This window comes from Callorhinus ursinus, unplaced genomic scaffold, assembly GCF_003265705.2.
Source record: "Callorhinus ursinus isolate GAN/ISIS: 27379988/994484 unplaced genomic scaffold, GSC_fseal_2.0 scaffold32, whole genome shotgun sequence".
Taxonomy (NCBI): Eukaryota; Metazoa; Chordata; class Mammalia; order Carnivora; family Otariidae; genus Callorhinus; species Callorhinus ursinus.
Window position 1 is genome coordinate 13,338,683 of NW_027397094.1, and position 27,241 is coordinate 13,365,923.

Below are 27,241 nucleotides of genomic sequence, written 5' to 3' on the forward strand. Positions count from 1 at the left end.
AGGGTCAGATGAGATCTTATTAAATTTAATCAGCCAGATGTGCAATGAAAAATTCTTTTTAATTCTGAAAGAGTTCTGTGAGGCATCTGATTGGTGCATGCCCTTAGCAAGAGCAGGGGCCCTCTCCAGGCATGGCCCCCGGGGACTTCCTGGAAAGAACATGACCTCTGGTCTCTAATCTTGGTGCTCCCCTTACTCTCGCTGAGTACTGCTGGGTAATTCACTTCACTTCCCTGAGTTTCTGTTTTCTCACCTAGAAACTGACCTCGCTGGATTGTTGTTAAGAATTGGAGATTTAATAGGCACCCAGTAAATGGTAGCTCTTGGGACTGTTATTTCATCTGGGAATGTTTTTTAAAGAGGAACTAGATGAACCATATGCTTATCAACATCTCCACATCTGTCTTTGAAATATGACTCTCTCTTATTCTCACAAACATATATGTCTGCACACAGCCACACATGTGTGTGGGTAAGAGACTGCCAGGGTCTGAGTCCTGGTACCACACCCTTTTCTCTTGTGACCTCAGTCACTTCATTCATGAGTCTCTCTCGCTCATCTGTTAAATGAGGACTGTTGTAGTTGATAAGAGGATTAAATGAGTTAACATATTTAAACCATCAGAACAATGGCCAGCACAGAACAATGCCTAGCATATTAAAGAGCACACAGGTTAACTATTACTACTACTACTACTACTACTACTACTACTACTACTACTACTACCTATTATTCATTATGCCCCTGGTAGGGGAGGCCGGGTGGGGACTCTGACGCTGAGAAATCTGAATTTCACTTCTGGTTTTCACCGCTGACCTCTGCTCTGTAACCTCCTTTACAACTGTTTCTTTCATTTATGTATCTACTTTTCTTTCCAGAACAGCAGGTACCAGTGGGTGTGTTGAGCACCTACAACCTAGTTACCTCTTGGGCTCACACAAGGCTCGCCTCTTCTAGCTACTAAACAAACCATTTCCCAAAGAGATTATATGCAAGTAGCAGAGAAATAGGCTCCTTGCTTCAGGTGGCCCTATGGAAAGAGAGGAACCCTCTCTCCTGGAGCTCCATCCATCAGTAAAGTTAGCAAAGGAAGGGGGCCACTGCCTGGAGGATGAACATCACCTCAGTCGACTCTGACTGCCTTGGCAGAGTGTCCCCCGTGAGGAGACCAAGGAAGCCTGCTCGACCAGCTGTCACCCGCAGCCAGGGTGGCTCTCACTGACCTTCAGTCCGCCCAGCCTGTCAGCAATCCATTAGCAGTCCCATAAGTGACCCTGGTCCTAGTGCACCTCCGCTTCACAGGGCTCTTGGGAGGATCCACGGAGCGAGAACAATGGCGGCCCAGGCCTGCCGGAAGGGCGAGCACCGTCACGGCAGGCAGGCAGCATGGATGTTGAGCAACAAGTGGCGCAGGCAGTGAGCCCCATGGGCAGGCAGGAGAAGACGCTGGGGCCAAGGAAGGGGCACTGTGGGGACAGAGAGGAAGAAAGGAAAGACTGCCGGACTAGGCCCCCTCGCACCTTCGACTCGTCCGCGGGGGACCAGTCAAACAAAGCAGGAAGGGACGTGCGTTTCCTTTGACTTCTCTAAAGCAAGCTTTCTTCCAAAAAGAGAATAGCAAGCCTAGTTAGGGTGGATAAACTATCTGATGTCCATCCAGAAAGGTGTCTATTGATGGATGGAAAATGCAAAGATGACTAAATGGGGACTGATTAATGTTCATGAAGAGCTGAACTAGGCAGAGTGAAAAAGGCTTATATGTTTGGACAAGAAGGGAAAAGGGGAAAATGGATCGGTTTGGGTGAGGTTTCAGTTTGATCCCCGAGTAAGCATAGAGAGCAGGAATGTAGGGTAGAAAAATAAAATCTGTATCTAGAACTTATTAGCATTATGCACAAAAGTGCTGTTGGTTCCTACTTTTTGTGTGCCATTCTGTCTTAAAAATAACTTTGATTTTGTAGAGGCAGTTGTGGTTGAAAAGGCGCTCTGAAGGGTAAGCATGTCTCTTACAAGAAGAATCCAAGCTATAAAAACTACAGTTGAGAAGTGTAAAGAGGTACTGATTTTACTCCTTAAGGTGAAAAGAAATTTATAAGCGGGAGAGAAACTGTGGATAGAGGCAAGTTCTGACTATAGCAATTCAGAGACAGGAACTCTAACTACACGGGAGCAAGAGGAGACTGCTTCGGGAAATTTCTGAAAGGTTAAATAGGACAGCTGAGGGTCAGAATCATACCATGATGAGGATCAATGCAGAAAACATGTTTGTGAGGAGCTGACTTGCATCATCACCAAAGGAAGGACAAGGAGAGAGAAGGAAAACTGAAGCCCCAAATAAATAACAGAACCCAGACCATAAAAGATGCCGAGTATCACGCACAAATATTCAGAAGGTGTGGCAAGATAAGTTAGAAGCCAAAACTCAGTTATACCATTATCATGAAAAGGAACAACAGAACTCTTAGTAAAATAAATGACTTAACATGTGACCCATACTGCTTTTCGTAGGTACTGTAGGGAAAGGGCTGATAATCACCCCCTATCAGGGGTTTTCAGCCCACTGAAGTGAGCCCTACAAGTAGGAGACGTAGAAACGATTATTGACCATTGTTATCTTTCAAGGAGTAGAAGCAAACTGACCTTACACATCGGAGTTCGTTGGCACTTGCCAACACGGATTACAAAATATAGGGAGGAATTCTCCTAAGGACATTAAGCAATATTTGCAAATGTGTGCAGGTAAGTGTTGACTATCTGATCATTCTGGGCTGGGAAAGGGTTCTCAGCAACAGTGTGATCTCTTTTTCAAAGCTGAAGACATGAATATTATGAAAACATGTCATATCATGAAAACATGAACCAGCTAATAGCAGGGAGACACGGCAGGTGGGACCGGCAGACAGTACAACTCTTAGGAGAAGAAATAGAAATCAATCTAACAACAAATATTTGGTGAGCGCTACGCTGTGCTAGGCACCATAAGAAATAATCCCTCCAATGGCCGATAAACCTTTCAAAAGCGTGTCTTCAATTAATTTGCCCATTTTTGTGAGGTGGGTATTGTTAGCCCTCTGTGTTAATGAGAAAAAATGAGATTCAAAGAGGTTAATTGAATTGGAGATCTCCTGATTTCTAATTTTCTATCCTTCCTGTGTACTTTCTAGGTTTAAATTCTGGCTCCACTTCTTAGCCAAGTTACGCAAAGAACCCTTGCATTCTCGGTTGTTAAGATGCAGATACCTACCATGTAAAGTTGTTGTAAGGATTCAGCGCATAAAAATGCTAGACATGGTGGCTGGCACACAGTAGGTCCTCCGCTAATGTTGGTTTCTCTCCCTTTCCTTTACTGAGGCCCAGCTGTCCACCATGGATAGCACAGAACGGTGCCCCAATGTGAAAGGAGGTGACCAGCCAAACAATGCTCTGGGGTTGGGCATGTGAGTCCTCCTGGGCTGGAGGGGTGCTGTGTGAGGCCTGGGAGGCATCTGTTAGCCAGTTTGCTAAGCAGTGAGCTAATGTTGAAGACTGGAGGAGGGGTCAGGAGGTAGCTGGGGCTCTCTCGTGTGGGGATCTTCCATGCTCAAGGGTTTCAACTTGATCTTACAAGTGAAGGGGAGCGAGAAGTTCTGTCAACCTGGAGGCTCATCTGTTAAGATAAATCTGGTGCCAGTGTGTAGAATGGACTGTCAGGGAAGAGGTGGAGAAACAGGGAAATTTTATATTTTATACACACACACACACACACACACACACACACACACACACACACAAAGGCCTTTTCATTACAAAATATATAGAATCCATTTATTCCCATTTTAAATGGCTAGAACATTAATTTTACTCTTGCAATCCATTCCAGAGGTTTAAAACTGCTGTGTTTTTGCTTTTGTGACATATTCTGGTCGTATCTAGAATTCATTTGATGTTAAATCAGGAATAAAACTCTCAATTACATTGTTGTTCCTATGGTAAAATATAATCTACTTTCAGGCCATTCACTTTGCCATAAACTCTCCAGGAATGAAACTTGATAAAAAGCAGAGACTCACTGCATACGACAATAATTAAATCTATACTTGACAAATAAAAGAACATGACTGCAGGGACAGGTAATTTGGGAGAAAGAAAAACAGACTTAAATATGTCAGCAAATCATACTAAAGTTTGATACCCATGATCTATTTTGAGATATGGGATCATTACATGTTTTTGAGAAAACCCCAAGCCTGGTAAGTACCCAAATTAGGGAATGAATTATATTTTCAGAATATAGTCTAGAAGGCCAAGAGCAAGGTGTCAGGATGTTGATTTCTCCCAGAGCCTTGCTCCTTGGCTTGTAGGTGGCTGCCCTTCGCTCCTTGTGCTCACGTGGCCTTTCTTCCTTGGGGTCTCTCCTTCCTTCGCTAAGAACACCAGCCCTATAGGATTAGGACCCACCTTTATGACCTCATTTAACCATAATTACCTCCTTAGAGACCCCATCTCCAAACACTGTCACATTCTGAATTACCGGGGCTCAGGACAGCAGCACATGAATGGCGCCCGGTGAAGAGGAGACATAATTCAGTCCACAACAGGCCTTGGAAGGCGTTAGAGCTGTGGCTAGGTTGTCCACCCAAATGGAGATACAACCACTCCACCTGGGTTCTGCTTGCGGTGCTCATGTGGGGCCCCGGCCACAGCCCAGGTTGGAGGGCGCTCAGGAGCCTGAAACCCAGCACTGAGCTCCTGCAGGTGTGAACATCATTCCTCTGAGTCCTGGTTGCTTGCTTGGAAATATATTTAAAGTGGCCCCGGTTTTTGGAAAGGGAACGGAGCGTTCCCTGCACCCCAGCTCCCTGTTGCCGAAAAAGCACGTGATGGAAAAACCCGCCTGGGCTGAGGACAGAGTGAGGGTGAGCGGGCTCTCGGGGCTCCCAGTTGATTTATGTTGTGGTCGGTGGCTGTAGTGATTGGGCTTCTTCTTGGTGATTGGTATGATCTGGAGGTTGGCGTCGTTAAGGAGAGGTTTTTGTGATGACTTCAGAAAATTGCTGTAAATAAGATGGTATTTAGCTGTTTTTAATTTTATACAGCTCATTATATCATGGTCAAATGAAAACCTTGACATTCGGGGCAGGAAGTGTGTGGCAAGTGGGGGTGGGTGGACTTGAGGCAGGGCGGCTACCCCCAGCGAAAGTCATTCAAGGGTCTCAGAGAAAGGAGGTGCGCAGAGGGGGATCTTTTGAAATCAACACTGGTGACTTCCTCTTCCTGATAAAATTCTCTACTCCAGAAACTCCGTCCTGCTAGTCGACAGGGACAGGAACAGAGGCGTTGGGGGATGGGAAATGGACTCTGTGACACTCGGGGGACAGACTGACGTGCGGTGGCAGCAGAGTTCTGATTAGATCAAGCTGGTGGAACACATTGTCCTCCGCTCTGCGGCCCTTGCCCTGGATGTCAGATGAGCCCAAAGCCTTGACATATCTACAGCCAGGCTGCCCCGCTTAGGCAGCGCTCTGAGCGCTCTCTGCGTGGTTCAGGAAAAGGCAGGGAGCCTTTCCGAGTCGCTCCACACCTGGCCCAAAAAAGCAGTTACCCAACACTGAACGGCAAAAAAATGTAGAATTCTTGGCACATAATCCAAAAAAAGAGTTTTGAACTTCATGCCTATCTCTGCAAGAGAATCCCACTGGGATTCTGTTGTGCATTTGAAAGGGCTGACCTTAAGAGTGCATAACAGACAAATAGGAGTATTGGGGTAGTGATTAAGAGAAGGGGCTTTAGGGTAGGGTGCCCTGGGTTTACATCCAGGCTCTGACACGTTCTAGTCGTGTGACCTTGGACAATGATTTTTGCCTATCTCCTGGGAGGGTCCTGAGACACTCACACAAGAGCGTGGGACAGCGACCGGCACGTGGGACAAAGCGAGCTAGAGTCATGATTATTGGACAAAGGCTCCTTTGGATATTTCGAGGGGCTAAGGGAGAGAGAAGAGAGAGAGGGTGGAGGAGAGAGAGTGGGCTGTGCGTACCTACCTAGTCAAGGTACCCAGCAGGGAAAGGGCAAGCTGGCCCTTGGGAAACATCACTGTAAACACGATATGATATTAAAACGCTCTTTCCGAGTGTAGACCAGGGCTTAGTTGACAGACCACACATTTATTTCCTCTCCAAGTAGAATATGTTACATTTCCCTTTCTCTGACACTCTAGGATCTTGAAAAATCCAGGAAACACCTTTACATGCCTTGGCCCAGACTTGCCTTCCTGTCCTTTTCATCTTGACAACTGTCCCCAGCCTGGAGTAATGAGCCTCCTGGCTGCAGCCCCTTTGAGTGGGAACTGCCTTCACCAGAAATCTCCCCTCTGCCCAGCAGGTACTTCAAAACTTTGGGGAGTTTAGACCTTAGAGCAATCATCTGGTGTATGTCTTACAAAGCTCCTTGCAGCTTGGAAAGAGATGTTCGGTCATGAGTCTAGAAAAGATGTGAAAGGAAGGGAGGCAGTGAGTTGGCAACTAGAAATTTTTAGAAAAGAAAGGATAGGAAGGAGAACAGAGGTGGCGGAGAGAGAGAGAAAGAAAAGAAAAGAAACATTTTCAAAGTTTGCTGCTAAGAGAGGGAAAACTAGTGAAGTGAGCCTTTGCGTGTAAATATATATAAAAATATGAACCTTCGCAATAACCAGGATAAATTTAACATGCAGAAACATATACACGCTAGGATGATAAATGTGGTGGGATACAAAATTGTAAACATGGTATGATTACGACAATGTGAAAACCAAATAAAAACCGAAAATGAATTGACAGAAAAATTTCCCAAGTGTGAGCAGTGGTGGTGGTCTTTAGGAAGCCAGGGAGAAGTTTCTTCTTCTTCCTATAGAACAAAAGGAATTAATAGATTTATTTCAAAGAGATAACTAGTGGCAGTAAGATTGACCCTTTCAGCTGAGGTCCCGTGGAGCTCTCAGCCAGGCGGGCGGCCCATGACCTCGACAGCCATGGAGGGGCCGGGCCCTTCTGCTCCTCCTGCTTGTCTCTTCTCAGTTCCAGCTTCTAACTCCTTGAGAGCTGCCGGTAGCCTGGGAATATTTCTACCCCCGCACTCAGCACATGTGACTGAATGTATCTCTTTCTTATCCCTCATGTCCCCCAAACTAGAAAGTCTCTAAGGGAAAAGACCAGGTCTTAGCCATGGTTGAACCCCCCAGTTCCGACCACAGTCCCTGGCACATGGTAAGATCTCAATAAATACTGACCCCCCCCCCCCGCTAACAAAATTTTTCCACAGCTCCCCTCTGAATGCAACCCAAAACCCTTGTGTGACTTTCAGGAACATCCAAAGGCTGATGTGAACCCACTTTTGCTGCTCTATTTCCCACTGCCCCTGCCCCCCACCCCAGGACCCCCAGCCCTGCTCTGCTGAATAGTCACTTTCTCCCAAGCATACCTTGTCCATAGTCCATCCACTCTTTCTAAGCCCAGAGCTCCCTCCCGTCTCTGGTTTGCTCATTGAATTCTGCTTCCCTCTCAAGTCCCAGCAGCAGCTCTGCCTCGCCTGACAGCCTGCCCACCACCGCGCTCACTCAATGTGTGCAACCATCCTTCCCTGCTTCCAGAACTTCTCATGTGCGCCTCTCACTTCCCCAATTTGACTTCCGCAAGCCCCCAGCCGTGGTCGGCAGGCACTCCCCCACAGGGTCCTGTACATAGGAACCTCTCAGTGAGAGTTGGCTGCCGTGGGTCACTGGCTGGTGGGGCGGTCACCGGGCTGGGTGTGTCTGTTTTGGCTCCTGAGCTGTGGATCCATTTCTCACGCAGTCTGCGCCTTGAGGGACGGCCCTGGAACCTAAAAGGGAGAGTTTAGGTCACTCCAGCCCTCCCCCTTCCTGGCTGTCCTTCCTCTGCTTCCTTATTTCCTGCCACAGGACACGGGGTGGACAGCAGAGAGGCCCTGCCGACAGCTGGCCGAGCCCCCAGGCCAGGCCTCAGTAGACGAAGGACCCCACATCCTGCAGCCAGCATCCCAGTCAGTCCTCAGAGCCACCCAGCACTGTAGGCTTTGCTGGATCTGTTGGCAAACTGTTAACGTGCAGGGGAAAGCATTAGGAAAGAGAAAACCATGTTTGTTTTCCTTTTACTTGTCAACTTCCCATGGCTCCCCTCTGAAGGTTCTCCAAGCCTGGCATTGGAGAACTTTCAGGTTTGGGATCCATATCTGTCTTCCATTCATCAGATACTATCCAAAGCCACCCAGCCTGCCCCTTTCCCTCATTTAGAAAGAACCGGAAGAACTTTCACACACTAAATACAGAAATGAATTAATTAATCCAACTGAGATTGTTGTACTTTTTCTCTTCCATGTTCTCTGGGCTCGCTGATAGAAGATGTCGGTGTCCAAGAGTGGCTTTACCTCGTCCTGTCTTGCATCCCAGGGGCTCGGGCTGGAGCCAATCCCCAAGAATGTAGAGCATCTCCTCAGCCTGCAAGAACGCAGGGTGACATCACCCACTCACCCCTGCTTGTTGTCTCTCCTCCCTCCACGGATGTGACCTCAACAGTGGCACTTCTGGCCTTGAAGAAAGGACTTGCCACAGGGGGGAAGGGGTTGGCTGAGGGCTGCTCAGTAAGGCTTTTTTCTTTCTTTTTTTCTTTTCTGAGTGAATTGAAGGGAGGGAGGCACGCATGGCTCAGGACACCAGGAAGCACTGGTGTGAATATGGGGATAAGACCTCTAGTGACTCTGGGCCATGTGGAAGGCAGTGGGTTCTCAGTTCTGATTCTCCAACCTGGGCCTGCAATTGTCTCCATTGTATGCAGATCAGGGCGGGCTCCTCACCCGCCACCCGTGTGCCCTTCAGGTGTTCAAAACTGGGGCATGGCCTCTGCCTAACTAGAAAGAGGCCTGGGCTGGTGACTCACTCTAAGTCACCTGAGAATCTGCAAGTCTTCAGCTCTGGCCCATATGGCCTGTCTCCCACGTACAGAACCTTCCCTGTGTCTTTCAGGACAGCCTCCCAGCCAAGGGACCTGAGAGAGCAAACCTGAGTTTTAAAAACTAGACAGTGGTGAAGATGAGCCTCTTGGGACAGGGTCTTCCTCACTGGCTTCTCTCACCCCCAACCACCAACTTTTTCTCCCCCAAAGATTTATTAATTTGAGAAAGAGAGAGAGCAGGGGGAGAGGGGCAGAAGGAGAGAGAGAATCTTAAGCAGACTCCCCACTGAGTCAGGAGCCTGACCTCAGGACCCTGAGATCATGACCTGAGCCAAAATCAAGAGTTGGACACTCAACCGACTGAGCCACCAAGGCTCCCTCCTCCACAACCACCAACTTTTACTATCTTGAAATGTCGAGGCTCTTTGTGACCTCCCAGGAGCAGCTTGTCCTTGGAGAGGCTGCATTTGGGGCTGAGCAACAGCCAATCAATCAGCCTAGAAGGATCAGCTACCTAATCTCTACCTAATCGTACCTCCCTCCCCGGAGACAGGGTCTCTGCGTGTGTATACAAAAGGAAAGCACATACTTAGTTATTCATCATTGAAACCGATAAGAGCCGAATCACACCAGGAGGAGATGCACTCCCTGGGATTTCATTCATCAGAGACACCTAATCTTTGGACAGCACCAACTGTCCGAAGCTAACTCTCCTCTCTATATTCCCCCAGGATCTCCAGTATTGTATTTGAGTTCCTGGAGAAAGGAGAAAGGTTTTCAACTTGGAGTTAATCTACCTGGTTCCAGGTTGCTGCAGCCCATCCATTTTTAATGGGAAAGAAGTCCTGATGAATGTCCGGGAGCCCCCTGTGCCCCCCAAATCCTAGTACAAAGATGGCCGCCATTTTGTCAAGTGCCAACAGTGTGCAGCGCGGAAAAGAGATCACACAGACTGCCCGTCCAACAGGCTGACAATCACAGTGCTCTATGTGTCCCTGTGAACATCTCTAACTCAGTTTATATTTTAAAAGAAAATAAACACACCCAGACAACCATCTCCTGTGCTTCTCCCCATTCCCCTCCCCCTGACAACGGAACAAACCCTTTACGATGTTGATGGCTGACTGGCGGCAAAGGCCACAGACCCTAACTCCACACTAAGGATCTGGGCTCACCCTTGAGACTGTGTCAGCTGGATATCTAGGTGTATCTGGACCTCTCTTCACTTCTCAGGGAGGTCTGTAACTGGATCCAGTTTCATCCTGGATCCCGAAGGGTTCTAGCTAGATCAGACCCAATCTGAAGACAATTTGAGCCTCTTGCTCAATAGTCTTTGGGAATCCTGCACTTTTCCACTGGGAAGTGGGAGCTGCAGAAACCTGCCTAGCCCTGGGACTGTGCCCAGCGCCCGGCCTCCTGCAGGTTTGCTGGGCCCCTCCCAGCCCCGGTCTAACCCCAAGTGAGCTGGCATTGGCTGGTTGGTCTGGTCTCTCCCAGGATCCCTGTTTGCCTTGGCCTCTGTCAAGGAGGCAGGGAGCTCGAGGAGCCAGGGGGTTAAGCAACAGCTTCCCAAGGGCGAATTCCTGCCCAGCGCCTGCTATCTGGTTCCCGAGCCAAGCATGGGTAGCTCTGTTTCTGCTGATTCCTGATCTTGCTGCACACTGCATGCTGGCTCTCTACTCTGGTCTGGTTGTGCCCTCCCAGAAGAAGGAGTTCAGTCGCGGGACCCGATGGGCACAGCCCAGATGTAGATCTTACATGGGAATGCTCCCACCAACTGAATTCTCAGAACATCATAAGGCCCCTTAGAGCTGATCTGGAGTTCTGTTAGCCCTTCCTCCAAGCCCCACTTAATCGACACGGCCAGGTGTTCTTTTAGATACCTCAATTACGCAAGTGCTTGATATCAGGGTGGTTTAAATGTCAGAGGGGCAGGGCACGGCATAGTGTGTGAGGCTGGGACTTACAACGAGCAGATAAGAGCCTTCTTTGTCAGGGTGACAGCTTTCCCCAGCGTCACCCACCATTTCTCAGGTCACCCTGTGTTACCGGGTTGCATTTGATTGTTTTTGCACATAGGTTCGAAATGTATGAGAGACGATCTGAATTTCTCGGCCCTCCTCTTGGGCAAAGCTAATAGCAGACTGCAGCGAGCTGATGTTCTTCTATGTCCATGAGCTGGGAGGTGATAAGCCAAGGAAAGCCTGCTCCTATTCCCATTTTTACATGAGATTCTAGAATCTGCCGGGGACCAACCTGTTTAAACCTGCCGCGGCATAATTATGAACACCTCCTTTTGCTCTCAAAAGGGACAGCTGTACAGTGGATTATATAGTCATCCGATATATAGAGGACATCGCATTCATTCTGGCCGTGTTCTTTCCAGATGTGCAGAGAGCCTGGTGAGGCTGGGGAGGCCGAGGGTGAGAAAGGGAAGTGACTCGTCCCTGCTCAGGCGGTGAGTCAGAAGCAGAGCAATTAATGAGAATCCAAGAGCTTTGACTAAGGAGCTACTCACCCCTGACCCCACCCTGCTAAAGGAATAGAACGGACAAAAATTGGTTGAAACAGCACACCAGTGCCAAGATGTGAGTAAAGCGGTGGGGAGAAGACTAGCAACTGAAAGTAACTGGAAGACAGAGGGAATCCCTCAAAATATGTTGGTTGAGAAGAGAGTGTCCATGAGCCCATGAATGGGTTTTAGGAGACTCACAAAGGGGCGGGCGCGAAATAATATTGTACAACGAGCTGACCCATCCTAGTGGGAGCTCAGGAGCTGCCGGACAATGGGTGCAGTGACAAGTTAGTTACAAGTGACCGCAGGGAGAAAGGAAGCGTGAAGGAGTCATTGCAGACCATCTGGGCAGACTGCGGGGAGGAAGCGGTAAGCTCCCCGTGGCTGGCAGATGGCCCAGGGTCATCCCGGCAGTGTGTGCTCCGAAGGACCCCGGGCCACCTCCAACCCTACCCCAGTGTTGCTTAGTGAGGTGAATGTTGAGCTGGCTACTGGAAGAGGAAGTATGACCCAGAGAAAGGGGCAGGACACTGCCTGGCTGGAGCCCAGTGCAAATGAGGAATGTGTGGGGACAGTGGGCAGACAGGCCTGCCTGGAGCAGAAGGGCTGGTGTGGGGGGAATCCACAGAGATGGAAGAAAAGAAACAAAGAATGTCTGCCCAGCATCCTCTTTTTTTTTTTTTTGTTTTATGGGTTTTTTGGGAAAATGGTGAAACCCTTTCTTGCAAGCGGCGATTATAGAGGGTGGGAGCAGGGGGGAAACCACAGTGATTTTCTTTTCTTTTTTTTTTTTTTTGGACTGAAAAAATGTTTTCCCCAAACTAAACAAAGTGAGATTGAGAAATTCAACATGGTACCTTGGGGACCTGGTAGCTCATTGCTACCCGGAGGCCCGCCTTCCCACAGGCGCCTGCTTCAGGCTCTAACGGCTGTCTGGGGAGGAGAAGGGGCCACTTCAACTTTTCACGATCCCAACGGTGATGGTTCTCTTTTTGCAAAGTAATTTTTGTCCCCTCCTATGAGGGCCCTGGAGTCCTTTGCGGTAACATCTTTCTGTGGGCCTCGGTAGCACCGGTGAGTGTGCGCCCCGCCCCCCTCACCTGCCCAGTGGCCAGACACCTCCTCAAAGACAGCTGGGAGCCTGGGACTTAGGTGGGCCTCCGCATTTCATGCCCTTGGGGCGGGTGGTGGCTGCTGTGTTACCTAAAAGGTGATTTCCCTCAAGATGGGGATTAGCATCATTAAAGAAACAAAGGCATCCCTTAATTACAAGCCTAAACTCTTGCCTTCAAAGAGGGCTGGAGGAAAAAAGTGGTGCTGGGGCCTGGGTGGTCGTGCGGGTACCACTTCTTCAGTGATTTGATCCACCGAAACCATTCATTTTAGGACTGCCTTTTTTTTTTTTTTTTAACAGAAAGGTAGGACCGTTCAACCTTCTTTAGCAAATTGCAAAATAAAAAAGTCAGTAGCCCCAGCCACGATGTCCCATGTCAGACGCAGTGTGTCTGGTGACAGGAACTATCTCTAGCCTGGGGGGGAAAAAAAGAAAAAACAAAAACAAAAACCCTGCAAGTGCTCAGTTGCACATTGTGGAGTCATATTTTTATTTACATGAAATTCTTGTTCTCAACCATCTGATCTTTGTTAACTACTAGATCTAAATCTAGTCAGGTCTTATGCCTGCAAACCCCTTTAATGAGCATGATATCTTAAATTGTTTTTCAATTGGGGTGGCAGTGCTCTTGTTTCTTATCTGGGAAGCTGGAGGCCCCGAGGCCACCTGCACAGTCCCACGGGGGTGAGATTTTATCTGCTGGCTCTCCCCAATCCCCTCTCTCTCAGGCCCCTGCTGGGGGCTGGGCCACAGAACCTCAGGTAGAAATCCAGTCCCTGCACCAGCCTGGGTCTGCTGGGGTGGGCTCGGTGGGCCCGGCCTCCATATGAGACAGCAGTGGGACAGGGATGTTTAGGGGGGCTCCTGCTCACGCTCCGGGGATTCTGAGTTGCCGCTGGGTGTGGGAGAACCCAGATCCTGCTGCTTCTGGAGAGCAGAGTGGGGACTGCCCCATCCTCAGTGGTGCGGCGGGGGTGGGGGTTTCTCTGTCTCAGGCAAGAACCAGGGTCAGGCCTCCAGTCCTGGCACCTTTCAAGTGTGGGAAGGAGGCTCCCCGTGCCTCTCCCGAGCACCCCAGGCAGCTGGCTTGGATCCTGGACCTTTGCTGTCACGGGTGCCGATGTCCATGCCAGGGACCCAGCAGCTGTCTCTAGCTAGGTAGGTAAGGGCTGAATGCCGGTGCCAACCTAACTTTTTTCCAAGCAGCCTAGATTAGCCAATTGGAAAGCTATCTTCAGCTTAATCCCAGCCTCTGTCGTATCAACGGAGGGCGGAAGTGAAGATCTGACCAGAGACCTCCCCCTATCTCGTCCCACCGAGCCAAATGGGTTAATGACACAGGGCAAAGTGCCTTGCGCCTTCTTAAAGACAGGGCCATGTCCATATAAAGTCCTACAGTTGTTCACCTTCACAGAGACAAATGATTTATTTCAAATTCCATTTTGCTCATGGCTAGCCTTCCTGAACAGTCTCCAAAACGCTCCCATGAAAGCAATTTACACAGCGGCTCTGCCTAATGCACTAACCCAAAAAGGGTCCTGTGGGCAAGAACTGCCAAAGAGACATAACAGAGATTTTTCTCAGCCAGGCCCAGGGTGGGGGGCCAGGAGAATGGGGTGGGGGGGCTCCATTCAGTCCCCAAGACGAAGAATGCGTCTGCCTTTAGTGAGAAGCTGGTCTGTGGGCTTTACTCAGTTTTCTCTCCTCTCCCGAAGCTACAAGTAGCTTCTACCCTAATTCTAGGTCACTGTCCGAATAACCATCTACCCAGCGTGGCCAGTGAGTGTGGATCAGGTAAAGGTAGCAAGAGCTCCTGGAAAGTGGCAGGGAGAGGGATTATTCCACAAATGGCGTCGGAACCATTCGGAAATGGTGGGCCATTTGGAAAAACAAGTTAAGTTTGTAAGCTGATTTTTACTTTACTCTTGGCTCCCAATAAATTCCTCGTAGATAAAACTTAAAGATAACATTTGAAACCGTAAGATTTAAAAATCATGGGTGCCTTTGTTGATCATTTCTGTAAGGGACGTCCTTTCTAGGGAGGAAGCCATCAATTTAAAAACCATAAATTCCATACCATAAAAGCATCTATACCTTTGTGTGACAAAAACATCTTTAAATGGGGGAAATATTTGCAACCCATAATAGAAACACAGGACAAATTTCCTTACATTACAAAGCGCTGGTACAAATCAATAAACAAAAAGCAGAATAACGCAACAGAAAACTGGGCAAAGAATATAAGTGTAAGAAAAATAATACAAATGCCCAACAAGCACTCTGCGTGAAATTGAAGACACACCGTCCAAGTGCTAACAGGATATCGCTTTTCACCTAACTGGCAAAGACTGTAAAGTTTTATAATAATTACTGCTTGTGAAGCTATGTGGAGGAACAGGTATGTGCAAATGTTGCTCCGAGGGCTGCCAACTGGTGGTCATTGCTACTACTAAGATTCTACCAAGAGCAATTTAGCAACGTCAATCATAATTTTCAATGTACATAATCTTTGATCCAGGAATCCCACTGCTTGAATTTAGGCCACACCTACCTTGGCAAAATCCCACTGTGACACCTGGGACGAGGTTGTACCTTACGGCGTTGTTGGGAATGGAAAAAAAAAACGCTAGGCTCCCCTGAAACTGGTTAGAAAATAGAACTCTATGAAGAAGTTTCTAGAAAAAGGTTCTGAGTTGATTGGTGGATCTTGATATGGGGGGGGGGTCATTGTTTTTTTTGTAATAAGTAGAGAAGGAGAGCCAGGCTCTGGACAAGGCATTAGCAATGTCTGACAAAGTTCTGAAATGGTGCGCCTCATTAGCAAAAAAAAAAACAAACAAACTGTTGAGCCTATTTCCCAACATATGTGTTGGTTTATTTATAAATAGATTCAAAAATGGAATAAAATGAGTGAATTGAAGCACAGAAATATAAGCTCTAATATTTTTTCTGCCTCCCCCTCCCCGAATTATCTTACAGGACCTCCCCCCTCCAGGTGTGTGTACTCGCTCCACATTAGAGAGAAATGAGAGTACCACACTGGCAATTCAAAAATATGTATACAGGGGCGCCTGGGTGGCTCAGTCGTTAAGTGTCTGCCTTCGGCTCAAGGTCGTGATCCCAGGGTCCTGGGATCGAGCCCCACATCGGGCTCCCTGCTCCGTGGGGAGCCTGCTTCTCCCTCTCCCACTCCCCCTGCTTGTGTTCCCTCTCTCGCTGTGTCTCTCTTTATCAAATAAATAAATTAAATATTTTTAAAAAACACAAAAATATGTATACAAATTTTTTGACGCTTCTTCCACTGAGAGGTGAGGTCTATGCCTCGTCCCCTTCAAACTGGTCCGGCTTTTGTGACTGTTCTGACCAGCAGCGTTCGGCAGAAATGACAATATGTGATTCTGACTCCATGTTATGAAAGGTGTCGCTGCTTCTGCCTCGTCTCTAGAACACTTGTTCTTGAAGCCTTCAGCCGCTACGTGAGCAGTGAGGTTGCCCTGAGATCACCAAGCTAGGATAGGAGGGAGGGCAGCCGGGCAGCCCTAGGTCGCCCAGGCCTTTGTCTGGCTGTAACTGCAAAGGGTACCAGCCCACCACAGAGCCGAGGCCCTTCCCACCTTCCAGATCCTCGGAAACCATGAGAGGGAGATAAGAAAGTGCTGGTGCTGCCTTAAGCCTCTGCATTTTGAAGTGATTTGCTACACATCAATAGGTAACAGGAACAATTGTGATCCCAAATTTTCATAGATGGTGTGTGTGTGTCTATGTGTGTGTGTGTGCACACTCTCCATAAAATTTGTATAAAATCAACCATGCATGCACTTTTGCTGTATTTTGCAGAACTGTGAGGGGTTAGAAAAGAAACTGCTGGACGGATTATTTTTGGGGTGGTGGGCTGGGAGGCAGGGAGGTCATCTTTGCTAGAAATTAAAGGGCAATGCTCTATGATCGATTGCATGTTGTAATTTTTTTTTTTTTTTTGCTTTTGAAATCTTTCAAAAATTTTACCTGGCTTGGGAGGACACATACTAGCTTTTCCAAGGAAGATTCTTTTCCAAAAAAGATTCTGCACAGTACCTACTCTGGCTAAACAGTAGCAATGTGCTTAACACCATCTGAAACTGACTCTCATTAATCATGTAGCCTCTGAGGTCAGACCACATCAGTCCACATCCCAGCTCCACCATTTCCTGTCCACTCTGAACCTCAGTTTCCTCTTCTGTAAAGGGCAAATAATACTAGTACCTCCTTATATTATCTATTGCTGCACAACAAATTACCCCCAAACGTAGCAGCTTACAATAATCCTTTATTATGTTACAATTCTTCTGGATTATTGATCCAGGCATGGCTTAGCTGGGAGCTTCTGGCTCCAGGGATCTCATGAGGTTGCAGTTAATCTGTCGTCCAGGGCTGTGGTCCCATCTGAAGGTTTGACTGGGCGAGACCCCTCTTCCACGTCAATGCGTGTGATTGTTGGCAGCATGCTATTTCTTGCAGACTGTTGGACTGAGGGTCTCAGCTCCTCACTGGCTATTGGTTGGGGAGACCCCCAACCTCAGTTCTTGGCCACATAGGCCTCCCTACAGGGCAGCCCACGGCATGGCAGCTGGAGCACCCAAGATAGAAGGCAATGTTTTTATCACCTAATTTTGCAAGTGCCATCCCATTACTTCTACCACGCTGTCCTTTAGAACGGAGTATATAAATCCAGCCCACACTCAAGGGGAGGGAACTATACAAGGGAGTGGATGTCAAGAGGTGGGGGTCATCAGGGGACATCTTAGAGGCTGCCAATCACAGTACCTGTGGGGTGGTCAGAGGGCTTAAATGAATTAATATCTGAAGCAGTGTTTGAGACAGCATTTGCTCAGTAAATGGAAGTTCTAATTAATGTTATAGATTCCTGTCTTTGTTTAACAGTAAATGCCCAAGTGCCCTTTCTGCAACAAATTTACAGCGAGATTTCAGTGAAGCCCTTTTGCCAACAATGTACTAATTCATCCTTGTTGCTGTTCTCCTGGAGCTCACGAAGCAGGAATCCCTTAGGAGCAGTCCCTGCCAGGATCTGATATGGCTGAACCTCTCATAGCCCTGGGCCTCGCATTACAGCTCATCATTTATTCATCCTTTATGTAGGTATTTAGCACCTACAAGGAGACAGAAGCTCAGGTAGGCACTGGGTGAGCCAGGCAGACCTAGCTAATGCCTTCACAGAACATACAGGCTATTGAGGGGATCTGGACAGAGAAATGGCAGCTTCAGCCCGTTCTTGGGGCCTCTTAGTCCAGCTAACAGGGGAGGGGTAAGCCTAAATGATTGCTGGGGTTAAATGGGAGGTTATTAGTTTTTACGTTTAATTTCCCAAGTACTTAATTTATTTAATTAGAACACATTTACTATTTTATATTTAGGCAACTTACTGATGCCGAGTGTCCCCTCACACAGAATAGAAGCAGAGAAGTCAACTACTTGGCAACCTCATGGGATCGGGTTCACAAGGTAGGTGACACCGTGGTTCCCTGGGAGACCTAGCCCCAGCCAAGGGAGGACAGAGCTAGGACTCACATGAGTATGGTCATCCCCCAGGGCCCTTAACTATTCTTTGTAGGAGCATCTCAAAAGTATATATTCATGTATTTAGCCCCTATTTTATGAAAAAATAAGCAGCTGCTACTCTTGAGTGCTTGCTATGGCCTATATGTTAGACAAAGGAAAGGAGCCGCAAGAACTTTGGACCCACAAGCAGTTTATTATTTCTTCAGAGAGGCCAGAGACACCTATAGTGGAGAGCCCAACATGAGCTCTTCTGCCGAGAGCCAGGCATGTCTGGGCACAGCAATCCATCTGTGAAAGGGTAAAAGGCCAAGGGATCATTCTGGTTGACTTCTGGCTGTCATGAACAGAACACCTGACAAAGTGGCCTAAACAAAATGATGCCTATTACCTTGCATAACAAGAAGTTTGGGGGCTGAGTAGTTCAAGGATCAGTAAATTCAGAGGCTGAAATGGAAAACCCGGTTCCTTCCCATCTTTTGGCTTCTCCATCCTCAGCATTGCTGGCTTTTGTCTTCAGGCTTGCCTCTTCATGCTTGCAAGATGGCTGCCCCAGCTCCTGACTTCACGAGCTTTTGTAACCGCACTGAGAGGCAAACAAATCAGCCACAAATTAGCAGCATGACAGGCCACATTTGATATGCCTGATCTTGTAGAAGAGAGAATATATAGGTGAAAGGATGGGAATGGAGCAATGAATTACCTACCTTGTATTATATGAATTAAGTTATGTGCTCATTTTTTTTTTAATTTATTTGTTTATTTGAGAGAGAAAGAGGGAGCATGAAGGGGGAGGGAGGCAGAAGGAGAGGGAGAAGCAGACCCTCCTCCAAGCAGGGCTCGACCCGGGACCCTGGGAGCATGACCTGAGCCAAAGGCAGATGCTCAACCGACTGAGCCACCCAGGCGCCCCAGTTATGTGCTCACTTTAAGTGACAATGGATCCTTGGATACTTTTGGGATCCACCTATTTCTAAATTTCAAATAATGTGTTCTCTCAATTCATGATCCTCCAACAAACGTCCTTTCAAGAACATGAATCGGGATCTAAGAAGAGCATCATAGTAGGCTTGAATCAATCATAGGGACAATAACAAGAATCCAAAAACATTCAACAAGCAGAGAAAAGGGCCAAAAGAATGTAATTACAAAGTGCAAAAGTTCTCAAAACATTTCAGACCTTTTCTTCTTACTCATGATTCCCCTTTCTGGGTGGGCCAATGGGAAAAGAAAAAGAAAATCACTTCTCTGAGGCATGTCTTCTAGAGTGAGCTGACCCAGAGTCTTTTTGAGATAAGATGGAAGTTAATTCATAATTGTATATACAGCCAACAAACCTCACTATGAAGGTAATATCTTACCTAAACTCCATGCTTTTAAAATTTATTCATTCAATCAGCAAGTACTTTTTAGCACCTACTCTGTGACAAGCATTGTTTTAGGCTCAAATCCTGTCACGGTGCTCCAATTTTCTCGTTCTAATATCTATATTCAATAACCACTTATCAAAAACCCTCCTGGATGGCAGAGCTATAATCTGTAATCAGCCATTCATTCCTGGAAAATATTGATAAAACCTCAGCTGGCAAGATCAAGAACTCAGAAAATGGGGGGTTAGAGTACAAAAATAAAAATGGTATTGTGTGTGAGTATTCACACACATACACACAAATATGCATACATAAACAAAAATTCTGGAAGACAACAATTTTGAAACAAGCTCTGTCTGTATTAAGTATCTGCTCTCCTTAATCTGCATCAGGCATTTGGTATATACCTGGGGTATCATGATTTTCTAAGGCACATTCTTCCAACAAATATTATCCTATGTAAGCTACAGGTTCTTTTATGTTTATAAAGTAGTCCTTACTGGCTTGAAATGTAATATCTTCTTTCACTAACATTCTCCTTTGTTTTATTTATGCAAATCTCAACAAAATCTTGTGTGACTGTATTTGTCAGCTTCACTACATAACAAAAAAATCCCCAAGTCTCAGTAATTTACATCAGCAGTTTATTGCTCATTCATGATACATGTGGATTATGGGTCTGTTGTGGCTCTGTCCCATGCTTTTTCCCATTCCAGGTTGCAGTGGAAGGAGTAGTCCTCATTTGGAATCTGTTGTTCTCTTAAGAGGGGTCAGCAGAGCAAGAGACCAAGCTGAATCAGAGAATCACATTTAAAGCGTCTGATTTTAATGGCGTGTATCATGTCTATTCACATGTCCTTCAAAGTCAATCACATGATCAAGCTGGACAATGAAGAGGGGGACCATACTTGACTTACAAGGATGTATAATCCTTTTATTTTTTTTTAAAGATTTTATTTATTTATTTGAGAGAGAAAGAGAGAGCATGAGCAGGGGGGGAAGGGCAGAGGGAAAGGGAGAAGCAGACTCCCCGCTGAGCAGGGAGCCCAATGTGGGGCTGGATCCCAGGGCCTCAGTATCATGACCTGAGCTGAAGGCAGATGCTTAACCGACTGAGCCACCCAGGCTCCCTGGATATACAATCCTTCTAAAGGAGAAGGAATAGGGGCACCTGGCCAGCTCAGTTGGTGGAGTACGCGACTCTTGGTCTTGGGGTTATGAGTTAGAGCCCCACGTGGGGTGTAGAGATTACTTTAAAAAAAAAATCTTAAAAAAAAAATACAGGAGGGGGCAGCCGGGTGACGCAGTCGGTTGAGCGTCTGTGTCTTGGTTTCTGGCTCAGGTCATGATCTCAGGGTTGTGGGATCAAGCCCTGCATTGGGCTCTGTGCTCAGCATGGAATCTGCTTGAGATTCTCTCCTTCTCCCTCTGCTCCTCCCACCACCCCCACTCACGTGCTCTCTCTCTCTCAAATAAATAAATAAATCTTAAAAAAAAAAAACACACATAAAGGAAAGGGAACAAATAATTGTGAACAATACTGTGATCCACCACAGTAGCCACCTGGCTATTGCCCAAAATACTGAGGCCTACTCACGCTCATGCTCGTCTAATGCTTCCAGACTGGTGTAGGTTGCGCTTCCACGGCCGTGAGTGGTAGTTGCAGAAATGACGAACCCAGCTAAGACACACATGCTCTACTTGGAGAATCTGAATTAGGATTAGGAGGGGCAGGATAATATTTGCCCTTATATGAGAAGTAAAATTATAGTGTCACATGTGGTTCATCATCACGGGGACTGAAATCATTGCTGGTCTCAATTTCTGCCATTTGTCAGGAGAAACTGGGCCCACATGCCTGCCTGCCTGTTAATATTTTTAACCACCTGCTCCATGCCAGACACTGTAGGATATTTCACATTTACATTACATATATACACACCTATTATTTCTACATATCACTGATTTTTCGCTGTAACCCGGGATTTACTCATAGTCATAAAAGATGGCTTACATAAGATTTCTTGCCATCAAGCTCTTTCCCTTTATATGACTTCATACTTTCTACAGTTGGCTAAAGGACACATTTTATGATGACAAAGCTAAAATGAAGTCTTTCTAAACACCTGCCAAAAATGCAATTAGCTAATAAGATGACTACTTCACTCCTCAATGTGTGGTCTATTGAGATGATAGATGGATGGATGGATGGATGGATGGATGGATGGATGGATGATAGATAGATAGATAGATAGATAGATAGATAGATAGATAGATAATAGATAGATGAAGAGTTCCCCACACCTTCACACTTGGTGTAAGAAGAGGAAGGGAAGAATCAAGGTAAAATAGTGGTTTCAGGGGCGCCTGGGTGGCTTAGTTGTTAAGCGTCTGCCTTCGGCTCAGGTCATGGTCCCGGGGTCCTGGGATCAAGCCCCGCATCGGGCTCCCTGCTCAGTGGGAAGCCTGCTTCTCCCTCTCCCACTCCCCCTGCTTGTGTTCCCTCTCTCGCTGTGTCTCTGTCAAATAAATAAATACAATTAAAAAAAAAAGTGGTTTCAGCACTATGTCTCAGTTATAGTACCCACTTCAAATTGGAGAGACTTGTCAAACAAACTACCCCCCCCAAAAAACACGAGAACTTCTCGAAACTTTGGCATCCCAATGGCCATTTTGAATATTATCTCTTTTTAAAGCACATGGAACTTGTTTTGACATTTTTAAAAAGATTTTATTTGTTTATTTGAGAGAGTGAGAGAGAGTGCACAAGCTGGAGGAGGCACAGAGAGAGAAGGACAAGCAGATTACCCACTGAGCAGGGAGCCGAACATGGGGCTCCATCACAGGACCCTGGGATCATGACCTGAGCTGAAGGCAGACGCTTAACGGACTGAGCCACCCAGGCACCCCTTGTTTTGACATTTTGTGAATAGTGTCTAGCATACTAATGGCTAGCAGATTATGACCAGTCTTCATTACTTTGTTATGGTAGCCCTAGCAAGTTAATACAATAGATATTTTAAAAAACTCAACTTTGGTTCAATTTGTCTGGAAAAACAAAAAGAACAGTATTGCCAATACTTATAACCACAGGGGGTGGGGTGGGCAGCATAGTACAGGGGTTCTCTGCTTGCCCTGGTCTGGTTTCAGCTTCTCGTTCCATCCTTTAACCAGCAACGTGGCCTTGGACAAATTAATCTCTTTGTGCCTCGGTTTACATAAATGTAAAGTGGGGTAATAGTCCTTATCTCACAAAGTTGTTTGAATATTAAATGAATTAGTGTTTTAAAGCACTTAGAACAGCGCTTCACACACTGTGACTGATACATAAATATTAAATAAAGAGATGGGGAAGTACGATGAAATCCAGTTTATAGAATCTTTTTAAATGCTGACACATTAAAAAAAAAATTCTACCGTCGAGGACTCTTGTTTCATGGAGGGAATGCCTGTTAGCTGCATTCAGAGTTCTTACGTGTGTGCTGAGTTTGGGTTTATGCTAGGACTGATGTCCACAATCAACGAACGTGCTCCGACAACGGCAGAGGTAATGTCCCGTGCACCTTGACAGCAGTGACAGCCATTTTTGGTGAGGATTTTCACATTTGCCAGAGATTTGACAATTGCTGGCTTTCCCAACAGTTGTTGTGATGAGAACTATGAAGGAGAAAGTCCAGCATGTGTGCTGAAAATGTTCACAGGTGCTGTTTGTACATGACCTGCCGCAGAACGGGGGTAAACACGACTTGGTTTCTACTGGTAAAACTTTAACACAAGATAAACTTGCTGACTGCAAAGCAGCGTACCACCTGACTGTTCCGTGCGTGATAGCTAATATAAACAGTGGGGGGGTGGGGGCAGGGAGCGGAGGCCTCCCAGGGTCCAGGGACCACTGCGTGGACCTTTCTGGAAGGCCAGCCCAGCCACAATCTGCTCTGCGTTCCTCAGCCTCCTGAATCGCTTCTGCTTGTGGGGGACAACCCGAGGAAATGGGACAAAGTTGTAAATCAGGAGCATCGCACAGTTGAATGTGGCAGTGTCTGGTGACTCACTTGCTCCCAACCCCTTGACTTCTAATACTCACGATGGTTTCTGCCAGGAAATCCCGAGGGCCTGCCAGTGGCCTAGGTTACATGTGTGACCAATAGAATCTTAAACAGAAACGGCCAGTCATAGCAAAATGCATCTTATAAAGCATTTGGGAAAACAGGAAACTTTCTCCAAAAGGAGATGGCACCTGAGTTAGATTTCTGAGGATATTATTTCTCTGGGATCAAACACTGCCTCTGATACATTGAGAACACTTTTATGAGTGTAAAAATCACTGCAGGAGACTTGAAATCGTTTCCTCTCATGTCAGTTCCATCCACAGAGCTATTAAACTTTTCAAAGCTTCAGGGCGCCGAGGAAATATATGATCTGAATGCAAGCACTTGACTAATGGCTGACAGAGCCGGGAGTGAGTAGCTCCACCAATACTTTATATGTATATTTTTTATTTACATAGGACCGGCCGTTGCATAACCTCACTTATCCAGAAAAGAGCTTTGAAACAAGGAATTTTTTAAAATTAAAACAAAACTTGAGAAATACTTTTCTTAGACATATACATCTCTCTCGGGAGAAGTAGCCCTTAGACCCTGACTCAGGAAATATTTATGTTTATTGTACACATAGTCTTCACCAGTGTGATTTTCTCGCTTTCACCCCTCCAGCACTTAGGAAATTAGGAGTAGAGAGGCCTTTGGCTATGGACATACACGCTGACCAGAAGTAATGCTGACAGCCCACAGAAGGGGGAATGGAAAATTGTGGATAGCAGACTCAAGAAGTCTAAAAGGTACAGTGGTTTGGGGCTTCTTCGTGTGCAGGCAAATGTCCTACCTCTCTCAATTGCCTAAGCACATAACTTTGTCATACAGTAGCATTAGAATCGGTTCTCATGATGACGACTTTGAGACCAAGAAAAGAAAAAGGGGTGTTAAATGTAAGTTTCCCAGACTCTTTCAGAAAGCAGTCGAGACTGAGTTACATTTCAGAAAGTTTTCCACCCAAAACATCTTGTCTTCTGTTTCTTCCTTCCTTTTAAAAAATTTTTATTTTATTTTATTGATTTATTTAGCTAGTTATTTTCTCGTGCTTTGAAGGACAAGCCCTCCATTGCCTAGAGCTCAGCTCTCTTTCCCAAAGAGGGCTGGGGTTGTTATGGTGGTTGTGTAGTATGTACCATATATAGAGGTACGATTAGTACATATAATGTGATTAGTATTAGTTTATATCCTTTAAGAGCCATCTCACAGTTTCCCTGTTTTGGGATAGTTGAAGCACTGTCTTACTGCTCTAGAAATCTTATTTCTGAAAAGGAGAAGAAATGGGGAAAAGAAATGCACGGAGGGTACAATAAGGAGAGGGTACGTCAGAACGCACATTACACTGTCAGTGCTGTTGGGAGGGGGAAAGAGGTTTCCTTTAGAGAACAAACAAAATTTCACTCTCACTTATTTTTAACTTTAGCAAAGCTCACAGACAGACCTCGAAAACAGCTCACTGTCACCAGATGCCCTTTCCAATGAGGAAGAGCCGAAAGAAACATCGAAGTCACCTCCCCATATGATATGTAAGAAATGTCACATTCCTATCTTCCCAAGGAAAAAAAGTCCAACCACCGCAACTCTGCAAGCAAGCCTTGTCAGTTGCAGCCTTCCTTTCTTCCCACGCACCAAATACGCGTGCGCTCGCACGTGCGCAGGCGCACATTCTGTATTAGGGACACTGTCGTGTAGGGAACGGGTAATAACTGTTAACAGCTACCTTTACTGCAGACTTCCTACCAGCCAGGCACTGGGTCAAGGGGCAACGCTAATTATCACTTGACCACACCCCTGTGAGGAAACTTAAGTAAATTTCCTGAAAGACACAATGCTTGCGCACCACTGGGATAGGATTTGAAACAAGGGTGCTTATTAACCACTAGGCTATGCTGTCTCCTAATGAGGTTTAAACGTTTGTCCTTGTAAATGACTCTCATTAACCCAAGGGGCAGGGAAAGGTTGAAGAAAAACAGCCACTTTGACTGGAAAGACTCAGAATGGGTGGTGGACCCTGCTCTACACAGAACGAAATTGCGGGGCGCGCTGGTGCGGCTTAATGAGCGGCTCACAGCCTCTCTGGGTGACTCACGTGAAACCCCAACGTCGGGGGCTGGGAAGGGCGGTGGCCCATTTAGGAAGAAGGCACATCTGGGTGGCTTCTGCAGCAGAAAACTACCTGCTTACATGCTTCCCTATTCACCAGGAGGCTCTCTGGAAAGTGACTAAAATGTTCACAATCAGACCTGCCCTTTACAGCGTGGGGCTCCGGGCAAACAGACCACATGTGACCCTGGGCAATGTGCCTCAGGCCCCCGGTAGTCACAGGGAAGCCTTCATTCGGGGGGATGAAGGGCTGCCTCGGCTCCGTCTTCAGTGACTTTAAGGAATAGCAAGCCCCGAGGATCTGATTGTGCAGAGATGGCCACGTGGTCCCAGAGCTCCTGCTTTCTCCTATTTCAGTGTACTTACAAAATGCAGATAAAGCCACTGGGAAATAGAAGCTTGCAAACTGGAGAGAGGTGGGCGGAGAGAGGAAGGGAAGGAGAGCGAACTGATCTGGGATATCAACAACTTGTCAACCTAATATACGGAGAAATACCGTAACCATTGGTCACAATATCAAGTTGTCAATGGTTAAACAGAATGCTAAGAAAGTACTAAGCTGTGCAAGGATATTACAAACCAAGCCACTAGGACCAATAGAGCTTCCGAGACAAGACCGCAGGTGATGAAGCAGCCATTACGTCATGCTGGAAACCTGCAGACTCTGCCTCCAGGCTCAGCGGTGAGCCCGGCTGAGCAGGGGGGTCTGGGTCTTGGACTTGTGAGCAAAGGTTCAACTCCTTGGGAGTCAGCTTGGGCAAATCTGCCCAACCTTTAGGAACATCTCATTCCTCAGTGATTTGTGACATTCACGAATACCCAGAGTAAGAGCTTCTCGCCCTCACCAGCCACCCCTGGTTGTTCCCTGAGGTCCCCTGGCTCCTGGGCATGAATTCAGTGGCCAGCACAGGGCAAGTGCTCCATAAGCATTGGTTGATTGAATGAGTATGTGCTCTGTAAATATCCATTCATTGACTGGGTCCTTATGTGTAAAAAATCTAGCATTGAATCATAATTCTGCATCTTGCTCCATTAAACCCAAAACACAGTGTCCACATTTCTGATTTAGGGGGGAAACTGTCATTTTAAGGGAACGTCCATGAATGTCCTAACCTTAAAAGTTAATAGTTCTGATATTAAAAGTAATACAGGCTCATTGTAGAAAAATCTTAAAAGACTTAAAAAATACTAATACCTAAAATACTTACAAAGGCAGAAACAATCAGCTGTAATCTCAAATCCTGCCACTTAGAGATAGTTAACATGTTGGTGTGTTTTTCCAATTTTTTTCTTTATATATACATGGACACATATACATATTTAAAATTATGATTATATGGAATATATGATTGTGTATCTGCCCTTTTTTTGAGTGCTACAGAGTGGGCATTTTCCTTTATGAACAGCTATCTTTGGAAATAGGATTTTAAGATATCGACAAAGCATTCCATCATAATGGATTGAATCCAATTTTTTAAACGTTTTCCTTATTTTTGTATATTGAGCTTGTCTCTCAGTTTCTCAATATTACAGATAATGTTTCAGTTAAACATACATCTTCAAAATCATTCTA

At 46.4% G+C, this 27,241-nt stretch overlaps 4 long non-coding RNA genes across 4 annotated transcripts in view; 3 read left to right on the top strand and 1 right to left on the bottom strand.

Annotated features, from left to right (window-relative positions):
• The first annotated feature begins 608 nt into the window (after positions 1-608).
• Positions 609-6,244, top strand: LOC141370346 (uncharacterized). Its single transcript, XR_012374313.1, has 3 exons — positions 609-673; positions 885-2,740; positions 6,198-6,244. It is a non-coding gene; the product is annotated as an uncharacterized lncRNA (long non-coding RNA).
• A 3-nt stretch (positions 6,245-6,247) lies between these two features.
• On the top strand, positions 6,248-9,969 carry LOC141370347 (uncharacterized). The gene is made up of 3 exons (XR_012374314.1): positions 6,248-6,361; positions 8,370-8,611; positions 9,654-9,969. It is a non-coding gene; the product is annotated as an uncharacterized lncRNA (long non-coding RNA).
• Positions 9,970-11,389: 1,420 nt separating this feature from the next.
• LOC141370349 (uncharacterized) lies at positions 11,390-26,775 on the top strand. Its single transcript, XR_012374316.1, has 4 exons — positions 11,390-11,510; positions 17,963-18,050; positions 24,190-24,314; positions 24,989-26,775. It is a non-coding gene; the product is annotated as an uncharacterized lncRNA (long non-coding RNA).
• Positions 18,278-27,241, bottom strand: part of LOC141370348 (uncharacterized) — a 44,046-nt gene continuing 35,082 nt past the window's right edge. Inside the window, exons 2-3 of the long non-coding RNA XR_012374315.1 lie at positions 18,496-18,690; positions 18,278-18,395 (exon numbers count right to left, since the gene is read on the bottom strand). This is a non-coding gene — a long non-coding RNA (uncharacterized lncRNA). The remainder of the gene's footprint in view (positions 18,396-18,495; positions 18,691-27,241) is intronic.